Consider the following 14,702-nt stretch of genomic DNA (forward strand, 5'->3'; position numbering starts at 1 on the left):
TACAATTATTTTTGTAATTCATTGATAACCCACTTTATTTCTATAAGCTCCCTAGCAATGTGATAGCAAACCTTTGCATACCTTTGCCCGGATGCCCTAGAGAAGCTATTTAAGGGAGGTAAGATTTATTTATTATTTTTATTACTTTTATTTTTTTACAGTACAGTCACTCTCCCCTTTCTAGTCCACACTGCCACAATTTCTCATGCCATTCCTCCTTCTCACTGTTTCCAAGAAGAGGTCCTCCTCAATACCGAAATGCCACCCCCTACCCTCACCCCCTACCCCCACCCCCCACACCAGGCCAGGCCTCCCCACTTCCTAGAGCCTCAAGTATTTCCAGGGTTAATTACATCATCTCCCACTGAGGCCAGACCAGGCAGTCCTCTATTGTATATGTGTCGGAGGTCCTTGGACCAGCTTATGTATGATGCCTGGTAGGTGGCTCAGTGACTGAGAGACCTCAGGGATCCATGTTACTTGAGACTTTGGTTTTCTTTTTTCTTTTTTTAGTTTTTTATTTATTTTTACACTCCAGATTTTGTTCCCCTCCTGGTCCACCCTCCAACTGTTCCACATTCCATACCTCCTTCCTGCCCACCCTCCCATCTCCATGAGGATGTCCCCACCTCACCCACCCAACCAAACCTCTAAATCTCCTGGGGCCTCCAGTCTCTTGAGGGTTAGTTGCATCTTCTCTGACTGAATCCAGAACTGGGAGTCCTCTGCTGTATATTGGAAGCCTCATATCAGCTGGTATGTGCTGCCTGGTTAGTGATCCAGTGTCTGAGAGGTCTCGGGGGTGCAGGTTAATTGAGACTGCTGGTCCTCCTACAGGGTTGCCCTCCTCCTCAGCTTCCTTCAGCTTTTCTATAATTTAACAGAGGGGTCAGCAGCTTCTGCTCATTGGTTGGGTGCACATTTCTGCATCTGATTCTTTCAGCTGCTTGTTGGGTCTTGTGGAGGGCAGTCATGATAGCCTCAGTAATGGTGTCAGGTCTTGTGGCCTCCCCTTGAACTAGGTCCGACTTTAGGCCTGTCATTAAACCTTCTTTTCCTCAGGCTCTTCTCCATTTCCATCCCTGCATTTCTTTCAGACAGGAAGAATTATGGATCAGAGCTTTGACTGTGGGATAGCAACCCCACCCTTCATTTGATGCCCTGAGTTTCTGCTGGAGGGGGTCTCAACAAATTCACTCTCCCCACTGTAGAGTATTTCATCTACCCCCCACCCCTTTGAGTCCTGAGAGTCTCTCACTTCCCAGGTCTCTGGTACACTCTGGACGGTCCTCCCAACCTCCTTCCTTCCAAGGTTTCCATTCTTTCTGCTGGCCCTCAGGGCTTCAGTTTTCCCTCACCCAATACCAGATCATGTTCCCCTCTTCCGCCAACCCCATCACCTTTCCCTCTCATGTCATTCCCTAACTGCCCCCTTGTTTTTGCTTTCTTCTTCCTCCCAAGGGGGACAAAGTTGTCCTCACTTAGGCCCTTCAGCTTGTTGACCATTTTGAGTTCTGTGAATTGATTCTTAGTTATTCTTTCTTTTTTTGGTTAATATCAACCTTTTAGTGAGAACATACCATGCATGTTCTTTTGGATCTGACTTACCTCACTCAGGGTGATGCTTCTGGTTCCAACCATTTGCCCGCAAAACTCAGGGTGTCCTCATTCTTAATAGGTGAGTAGTATTCCATTGTGTAAATGAACCAAATGTGTCCATTCTTCCATTATGAGACATCTGGGTTGTTTCCAGCTTCTGGCTATCACAAATAAAGCCGCTATGAACATAGTGCAGTGCCACTGTGGCATGGTAGGGTGTCTTTTGGGTATATTCCCAAGAGTGGTATTTCTGGGTCTTCAGGTAGGTCTATTTCCAATTTTCTGAGGAACCTGTAAATTGATTTCCAGAGTGCTTGTACCAGTTTGCAATCCCACCAGCAATGGAGGAGTGTTCTTTTTCTCCATATCCTCCCTAGGTGTTGCCACCTGAGGTTTTGATCTTAGCCATTCTGACAGGTATAAGGTGGAATCTCAGTGTCATTTTGATTTGTTTTTCTCTGATCACTCAGGACTTTGAACATTTCTTTAGGTGCTTCTCAGCCGTCTGAGATTCCTCTGTGGTGAATTCTCTGTTTAGTTCTATATCCCATTTTTTTTGATTGGGTTGTTGGTTTGTTTGGTGGTTAGATTCTTCAGTTCTTTATATATTTGTATATTAGTCCCTATCAGATGTGGGATTAGTGAAGATTTTCCCCAATTCGTAGGTTGTCGATTTGTTTTAATGACTATGTCCCTTGCCTTACAGAAGCTTTCCAGTTTCATGAGGTCCCATTTATCAATTCTTGATCTTAGAGTGTGGGCCATTAGAGTTCTATTTAGGAAATTTCCCCCTGTGCCAATGAGTTCAAGGCTCTTTCCCACTTTCTTTTCTATTAGATTCAGTGTATCTGGTTTTGTGTTGAGGTCCTTGATCCACTTGGACTTGAGGTTTGTGCAAGGTCACAAATATTGGTCTATTTTCATTTTTCTACATACAGACAGCCAGTTAGACCAGCACCATTTATTGAAGATGCTTTCTGTTTTCCATTGTATATTTCTGGCTGCTTTGTTAAAGATTAAGTGTGCATAAGTGTATGGTTTCATTTCTGGGTCTCCAATTCTATTCCATTGATCAGCCTGTCTGCCTTGTGTTGGGATTTTGATGTGGATTGCATTGAATCTGTAGATTGCCTTTGGTAAAATGGCCATTTTTACTATGTTAATTCTGCCAATCCATGAGCATGGGAGATCTCTCCATTTTCTGAGATCTTTGATTTCTTTCTTGAGAAACTTGAAGTTCTTATCATACAGATCTTTTCCTTGTTCACTTAGAGTTACCCCAAGGTATTTTATATTATCTTTGGCTATTGTGAAGGGAGTTGTTTCCCCACTTCTTTCTCAGCCTGTTTATCAATTGTATAAAGGAAGGCTACTGATTTATTTGAGATAATTTTTATATCTGACACTTTGCTGAAGTTATCTATCAGCTGGAGAAGTTCTCTGGTAGAATTATGGGGGTCGCTTAAGTATACTATCATATCATCTGCACATAGTAATACCTTTAATTCTTCTTTACCAATTTGTATTCCCTTGATCTCTTTTTTGTTGTCTTATTGTTCTAGCTAGTACTTCGAGTACTATATTGAATAGATATTGGGAGGATGGGCATCCTTGTCTTGTCCCCAATTTTAGTGGAATTGCTTCAAATATCTCTCCATTTAATTTGATACTGGCTGTTGGTTTGCAGTAAATTGCTTTTATTATGCTTATTATGGGCCTTGAATTCCTGATCTCTCCAATACTTTTTAACATGAACTATTTTGTCAAATGTTTTTTCTGCATCTAAGGAGATGATCATGTGACTTTTTTTGAGTTTGTTTATATGGCAGATTACATTAGTGGATTTTCATTTATTGAGCCAACCTTGCATCACTGGAATGAAGCCTACTTGGTTGGGCTGAATGATGGCTTCAATGCATTCTTGGATTCTGTTTGTAAGAATTTTATTGAGTATTTTTGCATCTATATTCATAAGTGAGATTGGTCTGAAGTCCTTTTTCTTGGTAGGGTCCTTGTGTGGTTTAGGTATCAGAGTAATTGTGGATTCATAGAATTAATTAGGTAGTGTTCCTTCCATTTCTGTTTGATGAAATAGTTTGAGGAATATTGGTATCAGGTCTTTGAAGGTCTGGTAGAATTCTGAACTAAATCCATCGGGCCCTGGGCCTTTTTTGGTTAGGAGGTTTTTAATGACTACTTTTGTTTCCTTATGGGATATGGGCCTGTTTATAAATGCTTTTTATTTAACTTTGGTATTTTAGCATCTATTTTATTCTTTTTTAAGGATCTGATGATTTTTTGAATTTTCCGTTTCTGTTGTTATATCTCCTTTTCATTTCTGATTTTGTTATTTTGGATACTGCCTATGGGCCCTGTAGTTAGTTTGGCTCAGGGTTTATCTATCTTTTAGATTCTCTCAAAGAACTAGCTTCTGGTTTTGCTGATTCTTTGTATTGTTCTCTTTCTTTCTATTTGGTTGAGTTTAGCTGTGTGGCTTTTTCCTGCTGTCTTTCTCTCTTGGGATTCATAGAATTAAGATCATCCCAGTTTCTTTTAGGTGCAATTAGTGCTCTGTTCCTTCCATTTTCTGTTTGATGTGTCAAATTTTTAGTTTGAAGTCTTTAATTTCTTTTCTTTATTTCATTGATTTATTATCAGGTCTTTGAGTTTTCTGTTACTTTTGCTTTTTCAAAGGTCATGGTGGTTTGAGGATGCATTGAATCTTAATCTTAAAGGTTTTTTTTTTTTTTTCCACCAATTATATGGCCAATTTTGTAGAGGGTACCCTGAGAAGAAGGTATATTCTTTTGTTTAAGGATGAAATGTTCTATAGATGTCTGTTAAATCCATTTGGTTAATAATTTCTGTTGGTTTCACTGTATCTCCATTTAATTTCTTTTTTCCATCATCTCTCCATTGATGAGAGTGGTGTGTTGAAGTCTCCTACTACTATTGTGTGTGGAGTAACGTATGCTTTGAGCTTTAGTAAAGTTTCTTTTGTGAATGTGGATGCCCTTGCATTTGGGGTATAGATGTTGAGAATTGAGAGTTCATCTTGTTAGATTTTTCCTTTGATGAGTATAAAGTGTCCTTCATTATCTTTTTGATAACTTTTGGTTAAAAGTCTATTTTATTGGATATTATGATGGTAACTTCAGCTTCTTTCTTGGGACTATTTGCTAGGAAGACCTTTTTCTATCCTTTTACTCTGATATAGTGGTTGTCTTTGTTATTGAGGTGTGGATCTTGTATGCAGTAAAGAGCTGGATCTTGTTTGCCTATCCAATCAGTTAGCTTATGTCTTTTTACACGTGAGTTGAGTCCATTAATATTGAGAGATATTAAAAACAGATGACCGTTTGTTCTTGTTAACCACAAGCACATAAATCTACCTATAGAAACAGATATAACAGGAACCAACAGTTTTCCTTCTTCCTTAGCTCCATGTGGACTATGGGTTGCCTTGTGGGTATTCTGAGATTTTGTGTTAATATTCAGACTCCTGTGAGCATACCATGTGTGTTCTTTTGCATCTGGTTTACTTTACGGGATAATATTTTCTAGTTCCATTATTTGCCTGTGAATTTCATCAAGTCATTGTTTTTAATGGCTGAGTCCATTGTGTAAATGTACCACATTTTCAGTATCCATTCTTCTGTTGAAGGACATCTGGGTTGTTTCCAGCTTCTGGCTATTATAAATAAGGCTGCTATAAACATAGTGGAGCCTGTGTCCTTGTTATGTATTAGAGTATCTTTTGGGTATATTCCAAGTAGTGATATAGCTGGGTTTTTAGGTAGAACTATTTCCAGTTTTCTGGGGAACTGCCAGATTGTTTTCCTAAGTTGTTATACCAGCTTGTAATCCCACCCGCAATGGATAAGTATATTCCTCTTTCTCCACATCTACAACAGTATCTGCTGTCACCTGAACTTTTTTTATCTTTTAAAAAATTATTATTATAAAAAAATATTTTTATTGGTTATTTTATTTATTTACATTTCAAATGTTTTCCCATTTTAGCCAATTCTTTGATCCCTATTGATGAGGGTGTGAGGCCATGAATCCCTCATGTGTACTCTTTGGTTGTTTTTGGGAGCTTTGGGGGATTTGCACTGTTTTTTCCTACTGGGTTGCAAATGACTAAGGATTTTCCAACATTTGCTTTGGATGCTTGGTGCTTTTTCAGTCATTCCAGCTATACCATTCCTCAGCTGAGTTTGGTGTCTGCCTATGGGAAATTCTAGGTGGGGCAATCTCTTGTTTAGTTTTTCATCTGTAGCCATTCTGATTGGTGTGAGGTAGAATCTCAGGGTTGTTTTGAAGTTGCATTTTCCTGATTAAGAATGTTGAACATTCATTTTTTTTGAGAATTCTTTTTTAGCTCTTATCCCAACTTTTGGCATTCATTTTTTTTTTTTTAAAATAGTCTAGTCGTTATCCATCCTGGTCTGCCCTCTGACTGTACCTCATCCTATTCCTCCTTTTCCCCCTGTCTCCAAGAGGATGTCCCCACCCCACCCCACCCTACCAGACCTCTACACTCCCTGGGGCCTCAAGTCTCTCAAGGGTTAGATGCACTTTCTCTCACTGAGGCCTGATCAGACCATCTTCTGCTGTATGTGGCCTCATATCAGCTTGTGTATGCTGTCTGTCTGGTTGCTCAGTGTCTGAGAGATCTTGGGGGTCCCTAATTTTTATAGGGTTATTTGGTTCTCTGGAATCTAACTTCTTGATTTCTTTGTATATTTCAGATATTAGCCCTCTATCAGATGTAGGATTGGTACAGATCTTTCCCCAATCTGTAGGATTAAAAAAAAAAAATTAAAGAATAATAAAAAAATGAATGCCAAAAAGTGGGATACAGAGCTAAACAAAGAATTCTCAACTAAGGAATCTCAATTGTCCTAATGACAGTGTCCTTTGCCTTACAGGTTTTTTTCCTCAAATTTTATGAGCTCCCATTTGTCAATTAGATTTTAGAGCCTGGTCCATTGTTGTTCTGTTCAGGAAATTTTCCCCTGTGGCGATGTGTTCCAGGCTCTTCCCCACTTTCTCTTCTATTAGATCCAGCACATATGTTTTTATGTGGAGGTCCTTGATCCACTTGGACTTGAGCTGGATTAATATGCATTCTTCTACATGCTGACTGCCAGTTGAACAAACCATATGAAGCTTAAGAAGAAGGAAGATCAAAGTGTGGATGCTTCAATCCTACATAGAAGGGGGAACAAAAAAATCACAGGAGGTAGAGGGAGGGAGGAGCCTGGGAGGGAGAAAGGAGAGGGAGGGGATAAAAGGAGAGGCAGGATCAGGTATGGGAAGGCACAGAAGAGAAGTACAGAGGGTCAGGAAATTGAACAGAAATATATAGCAGTGGGGGATGGGGAACTGGGTGTAGGCACAAAAAAAAGTCCTAGACTCCAGGGAAGCAGAGATTCCCAGGACCCAATGGGATGACATTAGCCAAAATACCCAACAAAGGGGAGATAGAACCTGTAAAGATAGATAGGTAGAGTCCCCACTTGAGGGATGGAGCCACCCACCCATCTCAAAATTTTTAACCTAGAATTGTTCCTGTCTAAAGGAAATGCAGGGACAAAAAATGGAGCAGATACTGAAGGAAAGGCCATCCAGAGAATGTCCCACCTAGGCATCCATATCATCTGCAGACACCAAACCAAGACACACTATTGCTGATGCCAAGGAACACTTGCTGACAGGAGCCTGGTACTTCTGTCCCCTGAAAAGTTCTGCCAGCACCTGCCTAATACAGATGCAGATACTCACAGCCAACCATCTGACTGAGCCAGGTCAAGCCAATGAAAGAGCTAGGGGAAGAACTAAAGGAGCTGAAGGGGATTGCAACCTCATAGGAAGAACAATGTCAACTAACCAGACCATCCAGAGCTCCCAGAGACTAAACCACCAACCAAAGAGTACACATGGAGGGATCCATGGCTCGAGCTATGTATGTAGCAGAGGATGGCCTTATCTGGCATCAGTGGGAGGGGAGGCTCTTGGTCCTGTGAAGGATTGATGTCCCCACAGAGGGGGATGCTAGATAGGTGATGTGGGAGTGAGTGAGTGGGTGGAGGAGCACCCTCATGAAGTCAAAAGGGAGAGGAAACTGGGAAAGAGGATATCATTCGAAATGTAAACAAATAAAATGATTAATAAAAATGTATTAAGTAATGCCATTCACTCAGCAAGAGACCTCATGATATAATAGTCCCTGAAGCACCCTTACAGGCTCACCTAGAGGTCTGATTCACTAATCTTAACGTTCTCAATCCAAGCAAGTAACATAATCTTCAACAATAAAGTAACAAATCAACAGAAATCATCACAACAATGTCATCCTGATTTGTAGTGACAGTCGTTACCATTCTAGTTAGTTGAACTCCCGGTAGCTCCATCAAGTGTGCATATGTGTCAATCTGGCTGAAGTTTACTAAAATTTAATATTATTAAAAACTGCTATTTCTTAGCTTTCTGATTATTTTCTTGGCCTTGTATCTTGTTGCAAGATTAATTTGCCCTGTTTCTTCTGTTATTTTAGGTATAGGAATTGAGACCTGTTCCCCTTTTCAGCATAGACCTAGTCAGAGACTTCTTTCTAACTTCTACATTAGCTATAGATACTTTTTATTTACTTAATTAATTTTTTATTTAATATTTTGTCTTTTTAATTTTCTGATCTCAAAGCACTTTTATTTTTCATGACCTTTTATTTGCTGTTTATGTGTAGCATTCAATTTCCATTTATTTATTACTTTCTCAGTTTTTTTCTGTTGTCATTTTCTATAACAATTTCATTTCCTTGTGGTCATATGATCTTGCATTATTCTATTTTAAATGCACTAGATTTGTGTTTAAGTGTAACACATGGTTCATTTAAATGAATATTCCAAGTACTCTTGAGGAATGGATGCTTGGTTGGTGGAGTAAGACTTGGATGTCTCATAGTTGTCCTAGACCTATGGTCTTGTTCATTTTCTTTTTCTGTCCTGTTTTTTCTGGTTCTTTAATTGGAGTTAGAAACTATCCATTATTAATTTCGTTTTGTTTGTAATAGTTCCAGCTTGTAACTCACTTATTAAATTTTGCTTATAAAATTAGTTAACAGATTCTCAGAAACTCTTGAGCTTTATTTTCATGTTAAATATTGAATAACACTTTTTCATCTCACTCATCTTCAGAACTTCTTTTAAATGAGTACATTTTGGAACGCACTCCTAAAGCCATGGTAGGGATAACTGTATCCTCCAGCACTTGTCAAGGACTGAAGATATTTTTGATTGTCACGGCTAGGCCAAGGCCACTTGAATCTAGTGGAAAGTAAGTGGCTCAATATCCTGCAAGTTACAGAGTGCATGTCTACACATAGCATCGTCTTGGAAACAGTGCTGCTAATGCCCAAGCTCTGCAAGGGTGAATCATGAGCCACAGAATAAAGACTCCAGAAAGATAGAAGTAATAGCCCTCAGATGAGGAAAGACTGCAAAGAAGACATTGTTAATTTCAAATCTTGAATGAAGACAACAAGAACAAATCTGTTTGACCTTGTAAAACACACCTAGAATGTATGGCTTATTTTATGTCATATAAGTAATTGTGCTTCGAAGTACAAGTTCAAGGTTGTTCATTGTCCCATAAAAATGGGATGAGGATCAGGTAATGGAGAGAGAAGTTTGGAAGACAGCTGAGAGAGAGAATGGAAACCAGTAGGGGGCATCTCTGGGACTGACTGGAGACCTGGGTTAGGGGAAGCTCCCTGGAGTCTGTGAGAGTGGCCCTAGCTAAGACTCCTAGCAGCTGTGACTATGGAAACTGAAGTAGTCACTTTCTATAAGCAGGCAGGAATTCTAGTGGAGGGAGGGGGGTATCAACCCACTCATAATTTCTTCAATCCAAAATTTGCCCTACCTACAAGATGCTTAATATCTACATATAGCAGTGTATAGACAAAGATGGAAGATAGATATAGATAGATTGAAGGAATAACCAGACAACCCCTAACACTATTAATTATATCCTGCTACGCTCGCAGACAGAAGCCTCACCTAACTGTTCCTGAGAGACTTCCCCCATTGTTGGATGAAAACAGGCACAGAGACTCACAGTCAAAAATAAGGCTAAGCTCTGGGAGAACTGTGCAAGAGTCTGGATAGGATTGAGCAAGCTGGAGGGGTCAAGGACACCACAAGACCTACAGAGTCAAGTAACCTGGGCACATGGGGCCTCAGAGAGACTGAACCACCAACCAAAGAGCATGCGGGGGCTGGACCTAGGCCCCCTACACATTTGTAGAAGATCTGAATCTCGGTTTCATGTGAATTCCCCAACAAATGGAGCAGGGACTTTATCTGACTCTGTTGTCCACAATTAGAAATATTTCCCTAGCTGGACTGCCTGGTCGGGCCTCAGTGGGAGAGAAGGTGCTTAATCCTACTGCGACTTGATGTCCCAGGCTGGGCAGGGTGAAACTCAAGGGGGACTTCCTGTGAAGGGAAGTGGAGGGAGTTATGGGGAATTTATTAGAGTGGGACTGGGAGGAGAGGAGGGTAGGAAATCTGTCACCAGGATGTAAATGAATGAATGAATGAATGAATGAATGAATGAATGAATAAATAATGGTAAGGTAGAATGTAGGAGATGGCCCAGCATCTTTCAAGAATAGTCACTGCTCTTACAGAGGATTTGAATCCCATATCAGGCTTCCCACACTGTCTCTTAATCCAAACCTAAGGGAACTAATGTCCTTTGACCTCCCTGTGCACATGCACATAGATGGTGCGTGTACACTCATACATCCATTCACATATAACAAATAGACATAAATAATTAATACATATTTTTAAATTTGTAAGATATGGTAAAATGCTATGTTAAAATATATAACACAAGAAAACAGAAAAATATTGACCAAGTACATTAGTGAAAATATGAAATCATAGTCTGGAGAGGGGAATAATTTTCTGCTAAAATCAGAGGATTCGATTGCAAAGAGGAAGATTGGTATTTGGACAAACTACAATTTAGAATTTCACTATTTGCAAAGAACCAATGAGAGGCCTTCTAAACAAGCTCTTATGTTTGAAATCATCACTGTTAATGTTTGTAAAGAACGTGAACATTTTGTCAGGGTGGCAGATAGCTTAATATAAGCACTATTCTTACTTTGTGTCTTGTAGAGAAAAAAATGCACTTAAAATTTAATACTTTGAACTTAAATTCCTTGAGCATAACTATATTGTAATGATAGGCTGTGTGAGATTTTTCCATTAGTGTTTATGAAGAGAAAACAAATATTCTAGAGGTCACTTTGACTTTTTACCACAATGGCTGACAGCAACTCTGAGCTACTTCAATACTTCTATCAATTGTATTCCCAGAAGCAGAGCTGAGTTCTAAGCAAGAAAGCATGAGGATATCATTATTGCTTTGATTATTCTGGTATCTCTGAGTTTTGCAATATGTACACTCAAAGCTAATTCATTTTTAGATCTGTCTCGAGAGTGCACAAACACAATCACAGGAAAATGGCAATTTTCCTTATTAAACTATATCTCTGGTGTATTCATTTCAGTCAAACTTGAAACTTAGCACTGAGTCTTTCAGCTTTTGTTTTCAAAAGATTTTTTTTTCTTTTAGAAAACCATGTATACAAGGAAGACTTGGATTAACACTTCATAAAAGCTGAGCATTCAACAAATGCAAATGATCAGAAAGTATCAAATCATTTTAGTGCTGTTGTATCTTTCTCAGGAAAGAACTCTTCCCACAAGTAGGCCTTGGTCCTTCTGAGTTGCCCCTAATTGCACAACACCTCAGGAACAGTCGTTATATGGGAGACTTTTCACTACAGCATAACCTCTTCAGAGCTTCACCATGCACTCACCCCCAGTCTCCTCTGTGATAAAGAACCATGAATTTCATGGGATTCTTTTCTATGGCAGGCTACTAATCACTCTTGATCTTGTGATAAATTTAAATACTGACTAATCCACTCTGAATAGGGATTAGGCAGCAATGGAGGATAAAAGTCTTCATTAGAATTAATTACATCTTTAAAGCATAGTTTTAGAACAACTGGATATACATGTGGACCATGGACAAAAATCTATCTAAAGAAAACACACTCTTTATTGATACTTTATTTATTATATAAATTTTATATAAATCTATTGTCAGATTAATAAATTATATAAAAAGGAACTCATTACATCAATTTGTAACCTAAATGGTGTATCTTCTACCTAAGGTATAATTTCTAGTGATTGTTAACTTAGGACTTACACAACCACAGAAGAATGATAAAATCTACAATTGTTAAGGGATGCCTACTACAAGCAACTCTCTCAGCTTCTTCAAATGATTGGCAGGCATTATTTTTGAGACATAGGACGCAAATATAGAAACCCCATGGTAGAAGAAAAATGTAGCTTAACCAAATTTCTTCTGTCAGTGATAATTTGATGTGACTGAATGGTGAAACACACATTACACACTTCCTTCTTTTGATAAATGCCTTATTCTCCTTGTGCTCATTGTTGTCAAATTCTCTTATACGTTCAGGATGGAAACCAGAGCACTTAATCATCTGTCACTGTACTATATTTTTCATGTTTGTAAGCATCTAAGTTATATTTCATACCAAATAATTGGACTTTATTACATTTGTTTAAAATTAGATGTTACTATTTAAGCCATGAGATAAAAACGAATTAGTCATTTCTCTTTTCTCTTTAACAGCAAATATTTTTTAAGTACACATTTGCAAGCTTCAATGTGAAACGTGAATAGTTTTGGGTCTTCATTCTCTATGAAAATTTGCACTCAATGGAAAATATGAAACCACAATTTAAAAGTCAATGAATTGTTCTTCAGTTTTAGTGTAATGCTTGCATTTGTCATGAAATTATATGTATCGTATCTTTATTTTGGTGAAACTTGTCTTTTAAAAGTAATTTCTGCCTAGCATTGTGATGGGAACTGTGGCAGTGTTCTGTCAGACTCAGTTACTTAGCCTTCACAATGTTCTTGTGCAGCAGATACTGGTGGAAGTCTCATGCTATGTGTGAGAAATATGAAATGCAGAAAAGTTAAGCAACTGTCAAAGTCATATGAGGATTAATGGCGGAGCTGGAATTCATAACTAAGTTGTACAGGAGTAGTCTAAATGCTCCAGTCTGGTCAAGTGCACTGCCTTGTGGATGTCCTCTTCCACACTGACTGCGTCCTCCCTGTCACCCATCCACTGTTCATATGGGCATGGTTCTAACTTCCAAAGCAGATGCACTCCTAAACCCCTTCTTCATAGCCCTCAGGATTCAATAAATTTGACCTTTGTGTGTTGAAAGGAGCGCAGTCCTTCTCTATAACTCAGTGAATAATTACCACAGGAGCAGTGACCAGCCGCTTCCTCACCATTGCGCCTGCCACCTGAGTCTCACTGTTCCTTTCCAGAAGTGAGGTAGTGAGGTGCTGTTCTAAGCATGCTCTGCTTACATCATAGACTTGGTCACGTCTCTGAATTCACTTCCAACCCCTTCAAGGTCTCCAGTGTGTTTCTGTGTTCCTTCATTTTTTTTATTCTCCCTATCTCCCTCAGTTTGTTTGCATCTTAAGTAAGATTGAGCAGTTTGAACTGTGGTAATGACTAGTTTCTAGAACTTCAGTTATGTTCCCAGAATAGAGGATTTTCTCTCATTTCAGCTCTGTTGCCAGGTGCAGGTGGTCGCTAAGGTCTTGAGAGGCAGAGGAGGTGCACTACTGATGGAGATATTGAGACTCTTGACTGTCTTAGCCCCAGAGTGACATTTGTATTGAGTGATACTAATTTATTAATGCACTTCAATGCAAGGATGAATGGGAAAATAGTAATAACATGAAAATATCTGGTGATCCTTGGTAATTTCTCCCACAACATATAAAAAATTTAAAAATGTTTATGTATAAGTTACAAAGTTGACTTTTATTTTAATTTATAAATTAATTAGTTGCCTGTTGAGCCCTTTTGTCTTTGTTATATTGATATGTAGTATAGGTAAATGTAAATTATTATAGCATAAGTTGTAGTGATATTAGTTAGTACCAATGTTACAGCAATATTTTTGCATTCCAAAACTGGGCATGATATTAGTAAAATGATCTTATAATCAAATAGAAATGTGATAGATTAGTTTGTTAGATATAAAGCAAAAAATCCAATGCTATCACTGCATGGTAGACACTTGCAATTCCAAATGGCTTCTTTTCAAACTAGAAATTTTTGTTCCATCAAGTTGAAATTTCCTACATCTAGCTTCATCTCTAAATATCTAAAATCATTACAATATAACATTCATCTGAAGGTCTCAGTTTTATCCTGACCCCCCATATCTCTCTCTCTCTCTCTCTCTCTCTCTCTCTCTCTCTCTCTCTCTCTCTCTCTCTCTCCTCCTACTTTTATTAGCTTGAGAAAAATCAGAACTGTGAGTTGGAACTTTCTAGATGGTTAGGTAGGGTGGTAGTAACAAAAAATAAACTCTATGGGATGGTTAACGTCACAACCAGAGTTTGCAATTCATGGTCCATAAATAGCCCATTTGTGCTAGAAATATATTTATTTTGTTTTGGACTATTACAAGCATTTTAAAAAGTTGAGGTAATTCAGAAAAAAAAGGTTTGTGCATCTTCAAAAATCAAAATTAATAGCATACATACTTATTTTAATCAAAAGTTCTTGAAGTTACATTACCTCTGCAGTCTATGTCCATTTTAAGTTTATTCTGACTGGATTCAGCCGTCAGTATATTGTTGGTGGGTGACCCTTGACCTAAGTCGATCTAATGTTGTGTGGTCTTACCTTCTATTATGCCAGAATCATCTAGTTCTCACTATGAATGCAGATTCGGTGTCTTTACTGAATTTAAATGAGAACAAGTACTCTGGAGGATGTGGTTATGCCAAATCTTACAAGATAAAAAGAAATAAGTGATGTTGTCTAGCTGCTGTGGATAGTTGCTGGTTTGCACCATAGATAAGCCTATGCATGGCTATTTGCCAAACATACAGACAGCAATCATTGAGAGATTTTCTTTTCAAATGTTCTTGAG

This window comes from Rattus rattus, chromosome 2, assembly GCF_011064425.1.
Source record: "Rattus rattus isolate New Zealand chromosome 2, Rrattus_CSIRO_v1, whole genome shotgun sequence".
NCBI classification, from domain to species: domain Eukaryota; kingdom Metazoa; phylum Chordata; class Mammalia; order Rodentia; family Muridae; genus Rattus; species Rattus rattus.